The 13,377-nt window shown below is 45.1% G+C and overlaps 1 non-coding gene across 1 annotated transcript; it reads right to left on the bottom strand.

The window, feature by feature from the left end:
* Window positions 1–5,230: 5,230 nt before the first annotated feature.
* On the bottom strand, window positions 5,231–5,373 carry LOC115032452. Its single transcript, XR_003838130.1, has one exon. It is a non-coding gene; the product is annotated as a small nucleolar RNA SNORA48 (small nucleolar RNA).
* Window positions 5,374–13,377: the final 8,004 nt, after the last annotated feature.

Below are 13,377 nucleotides of genomic sequence, written 5' to 3'. Positions count from 1 at the left end.
AAAAAAAAAAAAAAAAAAAACTTTACTGCCTATGTATGCGTGGTGGCCAGCGGAAGCCAGCGCCACCCTGCAACAGCACATGTGGCTTCCCATAGATAGATAGATAGATAGATAGATAGATAGATAGATAGATAGATAATAGTAACAATTACCTTAACCACTGAGAAACACTGCCCATCTCTTCAGCCCCTTGCTTTATTTTGTTGTTGTGTTTGTTTTGTGGTTTGTTTGAAGCATAATCTTGTAATATCTGTCATCCAAGCTGGCCTCTAACTCACCAACCTTTCACCTTTGTCTTCTAAGCCCTAGAAGATGTGTTGCCCCACACCTGACAGAAGAAATCTCTTTCTTAATGAGGCTTTTCCCCAGAATGTAGAAGGAGGGCTCAAAAAGTAGGTCTGAGAATGAAGCCATCCACACCCCACAGCTTGCCGTCTTCATTAGCATGCCACTAAAACTCCACCATCTTTATCAGCATGTTTTTTTCTCATAGCAGGATACTCTTGTCCAGGAAGATCAATGTTTCAAAGCCCATTTTCAAGTGCTCAACTTTTCAGTGGGAAGGGTTAGGGTACAACACAGCCTATTCCCATTGCTTATGATGCCCACCAGAACTGTATCAGAAGGGAAGATTCTGTTGCTGTAGATACTACATTCTTGTGTACTAGGCATCAAAATCAAGCCACAAATGATCTAGAAACGTCCTCCCTGCTAGCTAGTTTTCATAGTGCCAGAAGGTGCTATGTACAGAGTTGTGGAGAGAAAACCATCAATGGTCCTGTCCAACTATGGACCCTGCAAGCTACAACACTGATCTGCCAGGAAAGATGTGCCCACCAGTGTAGTGTAGTACTATTGTGAAGGTAACCAACCAGTTTCTGATCAGATTTAAAGCCTGGTCCACAGGAGGGAATTCATGCCCAGTAATTGTAAAGCTGGTCCAAAGCCCATGGCTGGGGATCTCGTAGGCCCTAGCAAGGAACCTACTACTGTGGTTTGCTTAAATAAACACGTTGGTAAATCTCTTTCTAAGTACTTATAGCCATAGATTAGTGCTGGTCTCAGCCTTAGTAAGAGGAGCTTCTCTGGAGCAGGTAATGTGTAAAGCAAAGACACATAACTAGTCAGTGATAGAAATAAGTGACTGATAAATGCTCAGCCTTAAATGGGGCACTTCTATCTCCTCCAAGGCTCAGGGAACACAATGAAAAATGGAGCACACAGTGTAAGAGCCAGAGGATAGGAAAGAGGACTATGAAACACCATTTTCTGGGCATGACATGGCTACTGCCCTCATTGACTCTGTGGCGGCAGCTGTCTGCCTGGGGCCTGCACAGGACTGGGCCCATCAATATTCAGACATCATATGGGATGAGTCATAGATGAACAATTGGCTGCTGATGGTTGCTGAGTGGAGGACAAGTCATTGTCTTTAGTGGTATAGCTTACTTCTGAGTACACCATGCTCAAGTCCAGAGCTCCACACCCATGCCCTGCCCATGTGGGCAACCTTGATTAAACTCAGTAGCTCACAAAAATTGTAAAAGGATATGAAAACAGAAGAGAGGCCTGTTGGGAAAGGAGGGACTGTCAGAGAGCTGGAAGAGGGATGAGAGGGGGTTAGGGTGTAATTCAAAATGCAATGTGTGTGTGTGTGTGTGTGTGTGTGTGTGTGTGTGTGTGGTGTGTGTATACATATACATGCATTCTGATCCTCCTGCCTCCACTACCATGCACCACCAAGTCTTGTGTGTGTGTGGTGCTGAGGATCAATACCATAACCTCTTGCATGTCAGACAAGCATCTACCACCTGAACTATATAACCCAACACCTGAGAAGTCCTCTTAAGAGTCTTCACTCGGTTCTTAATCTGCTTCCCAGCCCTTTAGCTATCAGTCCCATCTCTCATTTTGGGTGTGACAGCTTCATCAGTACCAGCCCACAAAAGCCCTGTCACACGACAGGTGCTGCTTGAAAGGACCTGTCCTTGCTAGTTTGTGTTACCACAGGGACTTGTATGTGAGGATGCCAGCTTGCACTTCCCTTGTCACGCATGAAACCCCGATGTTTATCACTCACCTCTAACCTACATTGGTGCAAAAGCTCAGCCTCACTTGGTGGGCTCTAAAAGTAATTTGTCTCCCAATGAAAATATCAGCAAGCAATGCGGCATCTTATTATTATTTCAGAGAAAAGGAAAGGTGAGTCTCACACTGGATGCTTGAGAGAGACATAGGAAGATGGCCTCATGGGCCATGGTACTCCCTCCTGATGCTATCTCTCAGAGTCCATCCTCCCTGTTCCTCTTCCCTCATTTATCATACACAGTTAGTGATGATTATACATTGAGGCCAGCCATATCTTTTAACAAAAAGTTTCTTTGAACAAAAGAATTATGTTAACTATTAAGAAAATAACAACTTCATAAAGGTAACACTTGCTTTGAATAAGAGACCTTTGTGCTGTGGAGTTTGAAGAGGAGCTAAGAGGTTAATAGGCCCTCAGAGGCCTTTCCACAATGCTGACCCTTGAGTGAGCCTCCTTCCTTCTCATTGGCTCTCATCTCCCAGGATCAGCATTCCTGGATTTGAATTTTCATGGATGTGACACAGCACAGGACAAAAAATAACCCCCCGGGACACTGGGTATGGTAGCACATGTTGGTAATCCTAGCACTTGAGTGGGGGAAAGAGGATCAGGAGTTCAAGACACTACGGCTACATAAGGAGTTCAAGGCCAGCTTGGCTATGGTGAGAGCTGGTCTCAAAACAAAAGAGGAGGAGGAAATGGAAGAGGATGAGAAGGAGGAAAAGGAGGAGGAGAAGGAGAAGACGCTGGAGGAAGAGAAGGAAGGAACCCCTCAGAGTGGGAGAGGCTGTTCTGACTGACACACAGCTTCAGAAGTTCATATCCACAGCACCTGGCCCTCGATGTGGGGCTGTGATGACATGGAGTATTATGGCACAAGCATGTTAGAGTGAAGCTGCTCACCCACTGTGACAGGACACATAGACAAGACCAGGGACAAGAGGTGCTCTTCAGTCCAGGCATGAGCATCATCTCAACATTAGTCTGTCATGGCCAGAGGGTCAAGAGTTCAAGGTCATCCTTGACTTTGTAGCAAGTTCAGTTTGGGCTACATATGACCCTGTCCCATGTACCCAGAATGACTTGCTTCCTCCAACAAGGCCCCACCTACTCAAGATTCCAACACTTCCCAAAAAAGCACGAACAGCTGAGGACAGGATCAACACGAGCCTTTGGGGCATTTCATACTCAACTCATAACAAGCTGAGACTTATTTCATAATAGCCACAGGCACAGAGAGACACAGCCAGAGCAGGACACAGTTCTTAGGATGCTAATACATTCGACACACACCAGCTGTCGGCACATGCTGGGGACCATTCTGGGTCTCAGCCTGGCTCCCTCTTCTGAGTAAGTAGTAGGCATCAAAGACCTTATGCATGGGTAGAAAGGGAGTCTGAGGGGGTGACTCACAACTTCCCACCTGGGACAGCGAGCTCTCACCTAACCACCAACCTTTCCCTAGAGCTTCTGGGCCACTGTTCTCCTCGGCTTGACTGTTCTAGGCCACCATCTCAGCCCCACCCCAGCACAGCTGCTACACTTTGAATATGATCCCCAAAGCCCATGTATTAAAACTGCCTCAAGTGTGGCGTGGTTGTGCTCCTTCCTGTAATCCCAGCCCTTAGGAGAGGAAGGAAGGAGGGACCAGTAGCTCAAGGTTGGCCCATGGGTAACTGTTGAATGAGACCTGTAAGGACATGAGGACATCAGAAAGTGTGGCTTTTTAAATAGGTGTTGCCTTTAGCTAAGTCTGGGGTTCATAGCAGAACCCCACATTCCCATACACCCCAACCCCAAGCCTTCCCTTGTATCAAGAGTCTCACACACTATCAGCACATCCGTCAGAGGCCAATTCACACTTGGACTCACTCTCTTGTTATACATTCTGTGGGTCTCGTGTGTCTACCACTACACCACCATGTAGGGCAGCTTCACCCACCCCCAAGTCCCCGTGCCTCATCCAGGGACGCCTTGCACACACACAACCTGATCTTTTTAACTTTGGAGATATTTTTCAAAATGCACAGAAGTTAGCAGAGGATGACTCTTGGCAAAGAAATGTATATAAACTTTGCTACAATTAGATCAAAGTACAAAATATTCGAAAAAGCTGAATATTACTACAGTGATAAAAGACTAGACTATAAAGTCTGTTTCTCTATGTCTAACAGAACAAAGGTTTATTTTTTTAATGTTGATCTACTTATAAGGAGAGTTTTGTTGGGTAACTATTACTTTCTAGTGAGACATGACCTAGATTATTGACATAAATGTTTAAGTAAAACACAAGGTAAAGTTTACATAAAATTTACCGAAGTCTGACAGCCTAAGCTTATGCTGTTGGCCATGTTGTTATCTTAAAAACCCTTTAGGTCAGGGATAGAGAGACAACTCAGCTGTTAAGAGCACTGACTGCTGAATTTATAAAAAGATAAAGAGAGGGGGGATATGTTCTATGGAGGTGTAGTCAGGTATAGGGGAAGGGGGTGCCTCAGCAGTTATGCACAGTCCCTGGACATCCATGTGATCCCAGTGGCTGCCCCTGACACTGGCTATGCTGGCTGCATAGCCACAGATGGAGACATGGCTCTTAGTGACAGCTGATGCTGGGACATCACCATGGTTCCAGGTAGCAGGGCTGTCCACACACAGCAGGCTACTCCTCTCCACCCTTGAGTCTCCAGTTCCATCTCTCTTCATAATGCTCAAGCTGTTCCACCTCTCTCTCTCTTCCATCTGACCATCACATACTCACACACTGTGGTGGCTCCTGCTGCAGGCTGGTGATGTGGCTGGCAGGCCCCTGAGTGACATCTTCTGTCCATACTGCATGGCACGTTAACAAGTGGGTGTCTTCTGCCCACCTATGCCTTGCACTGGAGGGCAGCTCTGTGTGTAGCATGGTGGTCTGCAGGTCTCTCTCTGACTTCTTCCTCCCATACAGTTCTGTGTGGTGGTAGTAGGATTGTGTGTGTCTATGGCCTGCTAAAGATGTAGCCCAAAAGGCAGATCTGTAGATGTCTTTCCCTGCCTGCACTGAGTGGCATGGTGGAATGCTGGTCTCTGCCCATCTTCCTCCTCCCACGCTTCACTGCCTAGATTTGACTTGACTTGATTTTATTTGATTTGATTTGTTTTTTATGAGTCCTAAGCATAAAACAGCTTTGCCACCAAGCCAGGCATCAAGCTAGGATGCACGAAGGACTGCCATCTGCTCTGCCCCTGACTGATAGAAGAACACCACTACCAGCAAGGTTTCTCTTTGCCCGTTGCCAGGGGGTGGGTATCAAAATTATTTTTATTTTGCATTTTCCTTTTTAATCTTTGCATCTCTTTTCTGTTTTTTTTAAATCAACTAAAGTACAATTTCTGACAAAATAACGCTGCCTTAGCATTCAAGAGCTGAGCAGAGAAGCACTCTTCCTGAATTCTGTTGATCCAGTGTGGCTAAGAGGATTTGGTGCTGACTCCACCAATCATACACCCTCATCCACCCACTTTACCCAGGACAGGTACAACAGAGGAACAACAGACCCTCACAACAGGACAGAGGACAGAAATGTTTCCACAGAAAAATCTCAGTCAAAAGTAAGGACCGTGAAAGACACAAGAATCAAAATGGAATCATTTGTGTCAACTTGAACAACAAACAACAAAAGGTAAACAAACTGAGGAGAAACATGGGCTTGCACAGATCACCACAAACTTGTATAAAATGTGATTCCACGTGGGCCTCTGCCTAGCAATTCGGGTTAGCCCCAGACTGACACAGGTGGAAGTCAAGGGGCACAGCCCTCAGTCATGCAAGCATGAGCAAGCCTAGGAGCTACTACACCTTAATGCTCTTGGAATCCCTGCTAGGGACACAAGGGAGACAGACTCACAGAAGAAACACACACCAGTACTTAGTATAGTTCTGCCTGTGCAGGAGCCTTTATCAGGAAAGTCAGCTCCAACCGAATATCTGACCAGTGAGTGTACAATGTGCACAAGGGGCTATCTGGGTAGAGAAGTAAGGGAGGCTGAGGGCAAACATGACAAGATTGGTCTGGTTTGTATGGCTTCCCAAGATCATCCTCTGTGCCTGGAAGGGATGGTTTATCCCCAGTACAGGTGATCTGCCTTCTGCACAGAAACTGTAATGTTTAAAGAAAAGGCCTGAGACCAGGAAAGCACACAATGACTCCACAGAAACTGAGGGTCAAAATAAACTCTCTGAGACAGAGAGAGGGAGAAAAACACCAAGGTCGGGGGCTTCTCCTACACCACCCCTCAAGCCAGTTTCCAAGTGTGTTAACTCAAAGAGTTGAGTGCAGATACCATATGTCTATGTGCTTTTGCTCTTTTGTAGGCAGAGGGCATTATGGGCAGGCACTGTCACACCTGGCTTAGGCAGGGCTGCGCATTGACCTCTTGAACGCTAGGCAAACATTTGGCCAATTAAAACCATATTCTCAGCCAATATACAAATGGATTCTTCTCTCTCTCTCTCTCTCTCTCTCTCTCTCTCTCTCTCTCTCTCTTTTCCTTAGATATTTTCTTGATTTACATTTCAAATGCTATCCAGAAAATTCTTTATACCCTCCCCACACCCTGCTCCCCTACCCACCCACTTCTGCTTCCTAGCCCTGGCATTCCCCTGTACTGGGGCATATGATCTTCGCAAGACCAAGGGCTTCTCCTCCCATTGATGGCCAACTAGGCCATCCTCTGCTACATATGCAACTAGAGACACAGCTCTGGGGGAGTACTGGTTAGTTCATACTGTTGTTCCTCTTATAGGGTTGTAGACCCCTTCAGCTCCTTGGGTACTTTCTCTAGTTCCTTCAAATGGATTCTTAAACTGAGGGTATGCCAAAAAGTCCTACAACTACCCACACTGTATTAAAAACAACAGAGTAAACAATAGGATTCCTGAGTCTCTGCTAGGTGACTGACTAGCATATTTCAAGGCTCTCTTGCTTGGATAGACTTGCAGGGAACAAGAATGAATCCCAAGAGTACCACCACACCCAAAGCACAAGGCCTTAACTACCTGCTCTATCATCAGCCTCTTGCTTGCAGACAGGGGCAGCAGCACCACCCAGTGGCTGTACACAGGTAGGCAGCATCATAGCATATAGACCCTTCCGGAAAGGCTCTACTCCAAGACCATCACTATTCCAACCAGAGCCCGTGAAGAGATCATGGTGTGTGGGCCACAACCAGACAGGAGAGGAAGTGTCAACTCCAATACCTTAATCTGCTCTGCTCCAGCCACCCAGGAGATTGGCTTGGAGTTGTGATAACTCGTCCTGATCAATAGCAACCTTTGGTGGCACTCTCAGAAAGGCACTAGGCCTGGCAAAAAGATGAGGGAGAGAATAGAGACAAATTCTCTGCTGGGAGAAGAAGATGGCTTCTATCCCAAGCCAACCTTGAGGACAACTGGATCTAGGGTATCTATAGGCACATCCCAGGCCACCTGCTCTGCTTCTAACTCTCTAAGAATGTGGAATTGTGTTCCTCTGTCAGCATCCCTGTCTTGGTTAGGATTTTATTGCTGTGAAGAGACACCATGACCTAGGCAGCTCTTAGCTTACCATTTCAGAGGTTCGGTCCATTATCAAAATGATGGGAAGCATGGCAGCATCCAGGCAGACATGGTGCTGGAGAAGGAGCTGAGAGTTCTACATCTTGATCTGAAGGCAGCCAGGAAGAGACTTCTTTTCCACACTGCATGGAGCTTGAGCATTAAGAGATGACCTCAAAGCCCACCTACACAGTGACACACTTCCTCCAACAAGGCCACACCTCCTAAAAGTGCCACTTCCTATGGGCTAAGCACATTTAAACTACCACATTCCCCTACCCCATCTCCTCTGGTCAAAGTGCTCACCACTCCCACTGACTACCCAACAGTTGTTTGTGTATCTTTTTTTTATCAAGATTCCCAAGCTTTCCCTCATATGACTCTGCACATACTTCATTAGGAGAAACTTGGAATCTAGAAATCTTTTTTCCCTATACAACCATATGGCACACATCTTTTAAAAATCTTAGCTAGCCGGGAAGTGGTGGCACACACCTTTAATCCCAGCACTCAGGAGGCAGAGGCAGGCAGATTTCTGAGTTCGAGGCCAGCCTGGTCTACAGAGTGAGTTCCAGAACAGCCAGGGCTACACAGAGAAACCCTGTCTCGAAAAAACAAACAAACAAACAAACAGCTAGGGAGCAGGGGAGTGACTCAGATGGTAGAGTACAAAGCCCTGGTTCCATCCCCCATACCACATAAAACCTTCTGTGATGTGTGCACCTGTAATCCCATTTGAGAGGAGGAGAATCATAAACTCAATTCCTTGGTGATATAGTGAGTTTGATGCTGGCCTGGGCCACATGAGACCCTGTCTAAAATAATAAATAAATAAATAAATAAATAAATAATAAAAATAAAAAAATAGTTGAGTTGTGTTAGATGAACTTTAAAAAATACATTTTATCTTTTGTCATCATCCTATGGAGTGAGCGGCTTATGAATCTTTCAGGTAACTGCTTTAAAATGCTCTTTTTATCTGTTATGGATATCTTTAAACATTATATCAAGTAAATAGGAACCAAGCACACACACACACACACACACACACCTATCTATCATCTATCTACCTGTGTGTGTGTGTCATAATGAGATCCATTTCTTTATAAAGTAACTAAAAAATAATTTTTAAAAAGTACATCAGACAAAATGCACTAGTTTCCTAGGGTAACTTCTCCCTTGTCACAGAGTTAGAGATATGAATGAGGGTGCCTCTCACTATGACTGTTAAGTCACAAACCAATAGTCCCAATTGCAGGTATCACTATAGTGATGTTATGTTTGACTGCCCTTTGGGTTTTTTGGTTGGTTGGTTGGTTGGTTAGTTAGTTGATTGGCTGGTTGGTTGGTTTTTTGAGACATGGTCTCATGAAGAGCAAGCTGGCCTTGAATTCCCTATGTAGCTAAGGTTGACCTTGAAATATGATCCTCCTTCATCTACCTCCTGGACTCTTGGACCATAGGCCATGTCGTGATCTCAGCTCATGTGGTGTCATAGACTGAAACCAGGACATCATACATGTTGGACAAACACTATCAATATCTGTGATATCCCCCCAGCCCCTACTGAGTGTACTGGTATCGTTTTAGTAACACCCTAAGGTAGTCAGGCAGTAGGATTTTAGGGCCAAACATGGTGGTGTACAATCTCTGTAAAATAGGGTCTCCCCAGACCTGGGGCTAAGCCCACCCTGCCCCAGAGCTACACCCCAATTCATGTCAACATTATTGATATGACTATTTAGCAGTGGAGGAATCTAAGCAGCAGAGAGGTTGAATACTTTTCTAACTCTGAATGAGCCTTCATGGTAAAGCTAGTTCAGCTTCAAGCTGAAATATTCCAACTTCCCAGTTCCCCTTCAGTCTATGTCCCAAGCCACTCTGTGGAAGACAGCCTTGGGGAGCAAGTGGCAGAAGTGCTCTGTAAAGGAATCCTTCTACACTGTGGACAGTCATCTCCCATCTGAATTTTTGTTCCATTAGAATGTTAAAGTTCATGTTCTGAACAGTGTGAATTAAGATTTGTTTGTGTTTGATTTTTCCAGTGGTTAATAATTACCAGGAATTGATGCTAGGACACATGACATCTTTCCAATAATAAAGAAATCATTAAACAGCCCTAACAGTGAAAGCACTGACAACAGGAAACATATTTATAACTTAGTACCAAATTTAAACAAAAAAACCCATGTGTAAAAACAAAAGATGGATAACTATGGACAGAAACTAAAAAGACAAGAAAGACAGGGAACTTACTGTGTCTGGCAGTGGGATTTTTTAAAAACTTTTAGGGCCAAACCTATGGTGTACACCTACAATCTTATTGCTTGGCAGGACCAGAAGTTTAGTTTAAGACCTCCTTGAGCTGCATGAGATTATCATAAGAAATGTTTTAATGGTGCTACGTTATACTTTTTATAAAACTGAAGAAAGAGCGATTCTGAGTTCTTCCCAGCCAGTTTTCAGTGTGTCTACCCTCTCCCATAGGCAGGCAGTGCAGTATACATCCCCTGTGCTTTAGTGGGTCGGTTCAGAACAACGTCCCTGCATTGATACCCGTGACAGATCATGCCAAATAAGAACAGATTTGAAAGGTGTATGTCAAAAAGTAGAACAGGCTATGGAGAGGGAGGGACTCCCTCTGGAGTGGGCACCATTTGTGATGTAATCAGGATAGTTTAACCAGGGCTGGACCTATCAGATAAATAGTGACCACACTACTAAATAACTACCTTACTTTAGAGCCCAGGTCTTTAGAATCAGACAGTACATAAGGAGTCACCTCTGCTGAGTCCTTGGGACTCTGAGCTGAAGCCGTTTGTGAGGGTTCTGACCTCAAAAGTCATAGGAGTAAAGGCTCTTACACGGCAAAGAGTGGAAGCACTTCGTATTTTTATAAAGGATGATTTGCTAACTTGGTAATTTATATAAATCTGTCCATAAGTAAGCAATGTCATTATCTTAGTCTCCAAGTACTGCTCGTTAGTTCAAGCCCTACCTAGAAGAAGAGGTGGGAGCTTAGGCTGGGCCCTGAAAAGGTGGGACACTTCCCAGTATAGAAAACAGCCCTTCAGGATGAGGGAAAATCTCTGTTACAAGGTTTTCTTCCTTGTCACAGAGGAAGGAAGAAAGGCACTGAGATGCTCTGAAAACTGACAGCAGTGTGTCCTGTGTTGGCTGGAAGGCCTCCTTTTTCAGTCTACCTTTACTTCCTTAACTACCTTAACTACCTTAACTTCGCTTTTCTGTCAGTTACTATATACCCATCTATCCATGATAAACCCCTCTCCGGGCCTGAGGATATATCCTGAAGAATGATAAAATTAAAGCTTAGTGTGCCCCCTCTTATCATCTTAGGACAAAAAAGTAACTTGCTCTTTGCAATGCTGGATCCTAAGAACAGATCCTGATATAGGTGCGCTATGGCAAGCCTGTGTCTTGCCATAGGGTCTTCAGCACTGTTGTGCTAAACAGCAGAGAGAGATGCATTAGCTATGCTGATTCAGGACAAGCACTGTGTCAGGGACACACATGCTACAGTAAACCACGAGGCAGTTGGAGGTGCGGCAAGCAAAAGGGGGATTAGATGAGAGCTCTTAAATTATCCCAGTGGCTAAGGTCAATGACAAGGGTGACAGCTGTCCAAGATTAAACAGCGCAGATGCCCTTTCAGAAGCTGTAAGGGGTGTGTGTGTGTGTGTGTGTGTGTGTGTGTGTGTGTGTGTGTACATGCCCACACACATGTGCATGTGTTACTAGATATATATGTGTGTATGTGGTATGCATATGACTGTGTGTGTGAGGTTGCATTGGGCTTTGTACAAGGTTGTGGCTCTGGCTGTGATGTAATTTTTTTTTCATGTAGGGTATATGGGCTGGCCTCAGACTCCCTAGGCAGCAGAGAATGACCTTGAACTCCTAATCTTCCTGCCTCCACATTCAGAGCTCAGAGATTATATGTATACACCACCATGATCAATTTATGTGGTACTTCAAATGAAACTCAGCTTCATGCATGTTGGGTGGATAGTAAATAGCTCTTGATAACAGGCAGTCACCTCACAGAATCTATACAACAAACACAGATCTTGTCTACAGTGAACCCTTCTTATACAGAAAACCGAGATTCTTATGTCTAAATGACACTCCACCAACAAGGCCCACACAGACCCCAGAGAGGACTGAGTGCCTGTTCTGCCACAGATGTGAACTGCAACTAGCTCCATGTAGCATAGCAGACAACCTTGTAAATGTAGGGGGTGAATACTCTTGCCTGGATGTTGGACCACCTCTGAGATGTGTGCACATCTGATTTAATAGTGACCAGCAAAATCCTTGAAAGACTAAAGAGCAAAGACTTCGAGAGACTAACAACAATCTGCCTACCCCAGACCTCCTGACAGACTCAAGGTTTGTCAGTCAGCTTTCCCTCACCTTAACAAACTCCCTAAAAAATCAGTTATGAAGAGAGAAGTTTGGAAGGTTCATTCCATGATCAGTTACCTCAGACGTTTCCAGGCCTGTGATGAGGTGAACAGCAGAGCAGAACTTCATGACAGGGCAAAAGCTCACCTCATGACTAGAAAGTAAAAAGTGGAGAGAAGAGCCTAGATGGACTCTCCCCTCTGAGGACACACTACCAACAGTCTAACTGCCTCCCACTAAGCCCATTCCCAAGATTCTAGCACCTTCCAGCAGTGATGAGGTGGGGAGCTAGGCTCTGAGATGTGGAACTTTGGGGGATTCAAACCACAGCATAGATAGATAGATAGATAGATAGATAGATAGATAGATAGATACCACTAGTAGACTAATAAAAGTACCTGGAGCTTTATTCTAGAATAAATTACTTGGGCTGGTAATGCACTCATGCATTCATGCACCCATGTACTCATGCACCCCTACACTCATGCACTCATGTATCCATGCACCCATACACTCATGTACCAATGCACCAATACACTCATGTATCCATGCATCCATGCACTCATGAACCCATGCTATGTGACTTTGAACTTGCATTAACATTAGTCCCAGTAGCATGAGTATAGCGCCCAAAGAGTACCCAGCCATAGATAAGATTTTGATCTCTGTATACATTTCTATATAGTTTTTAATAAAGTCCAAAAGGATCTATGGCAATTCTGATACAATCTCCTGTCTCCCTGTGTTCTCGGGTATCTCTCACCCTAGGAACTTCCTTGGTCTGGGTTCTAGTGTAAGAATCTGGCCTGTGTGCTTCCTTCCTGCCTACTTCTTGACTTTTTCTCTTAAGAGAATGAGGAAATAGCCGTCATGAAGAGGACTGTGATAAGTTCTCCATGTTAACAAAACTTATCCTAGCTACTTGAATATATCATTATCTGCCTCACACCTGCCTCACACCTGCTTCATACCTGTCTCACACCTGCCTCACACCTGCCTCACACCTGTCTCACACCTGCCTCACACCTGCCTCACACCTGCCTCACACCTGCCTCACACCTGCCTCACACCTGCCTCACACCTGCTTCATACCTGTCTCACACCTGCCTCACACCTGTCTCACACCTGTCTCACACCTGTCTCACACCTGCCTCACACCTGTCTCACACCTGCCTCACACCTGCCTCACACCTGCCTCACACCTGCCTCACACATGCCTCACACCTGCCTCACACATGCCTCACACCTGCTTCATACCTGTCTCACACCTGCCTCACACCTGTCTCAC

The sequence above is a fragment of the Mus caroli genome, chromosome 1, assembly GCF_900094665.2.
Source record: "Mus caroli chromosome 1, CAROLI_EIJ_v1.1, whole genome shotgun sequence".
Classification (NCBI taxonomy): Eukaryota; Metazoa; Chordata; class Mammalia; order Rodentia; family Muridae; genus Mus; species Mus caroli.
The sequence above is the reverse complement of the archived record's forward strand: the minus strand, read 5'-3'. Positions and strand labels throughout refer to the sequence as shown.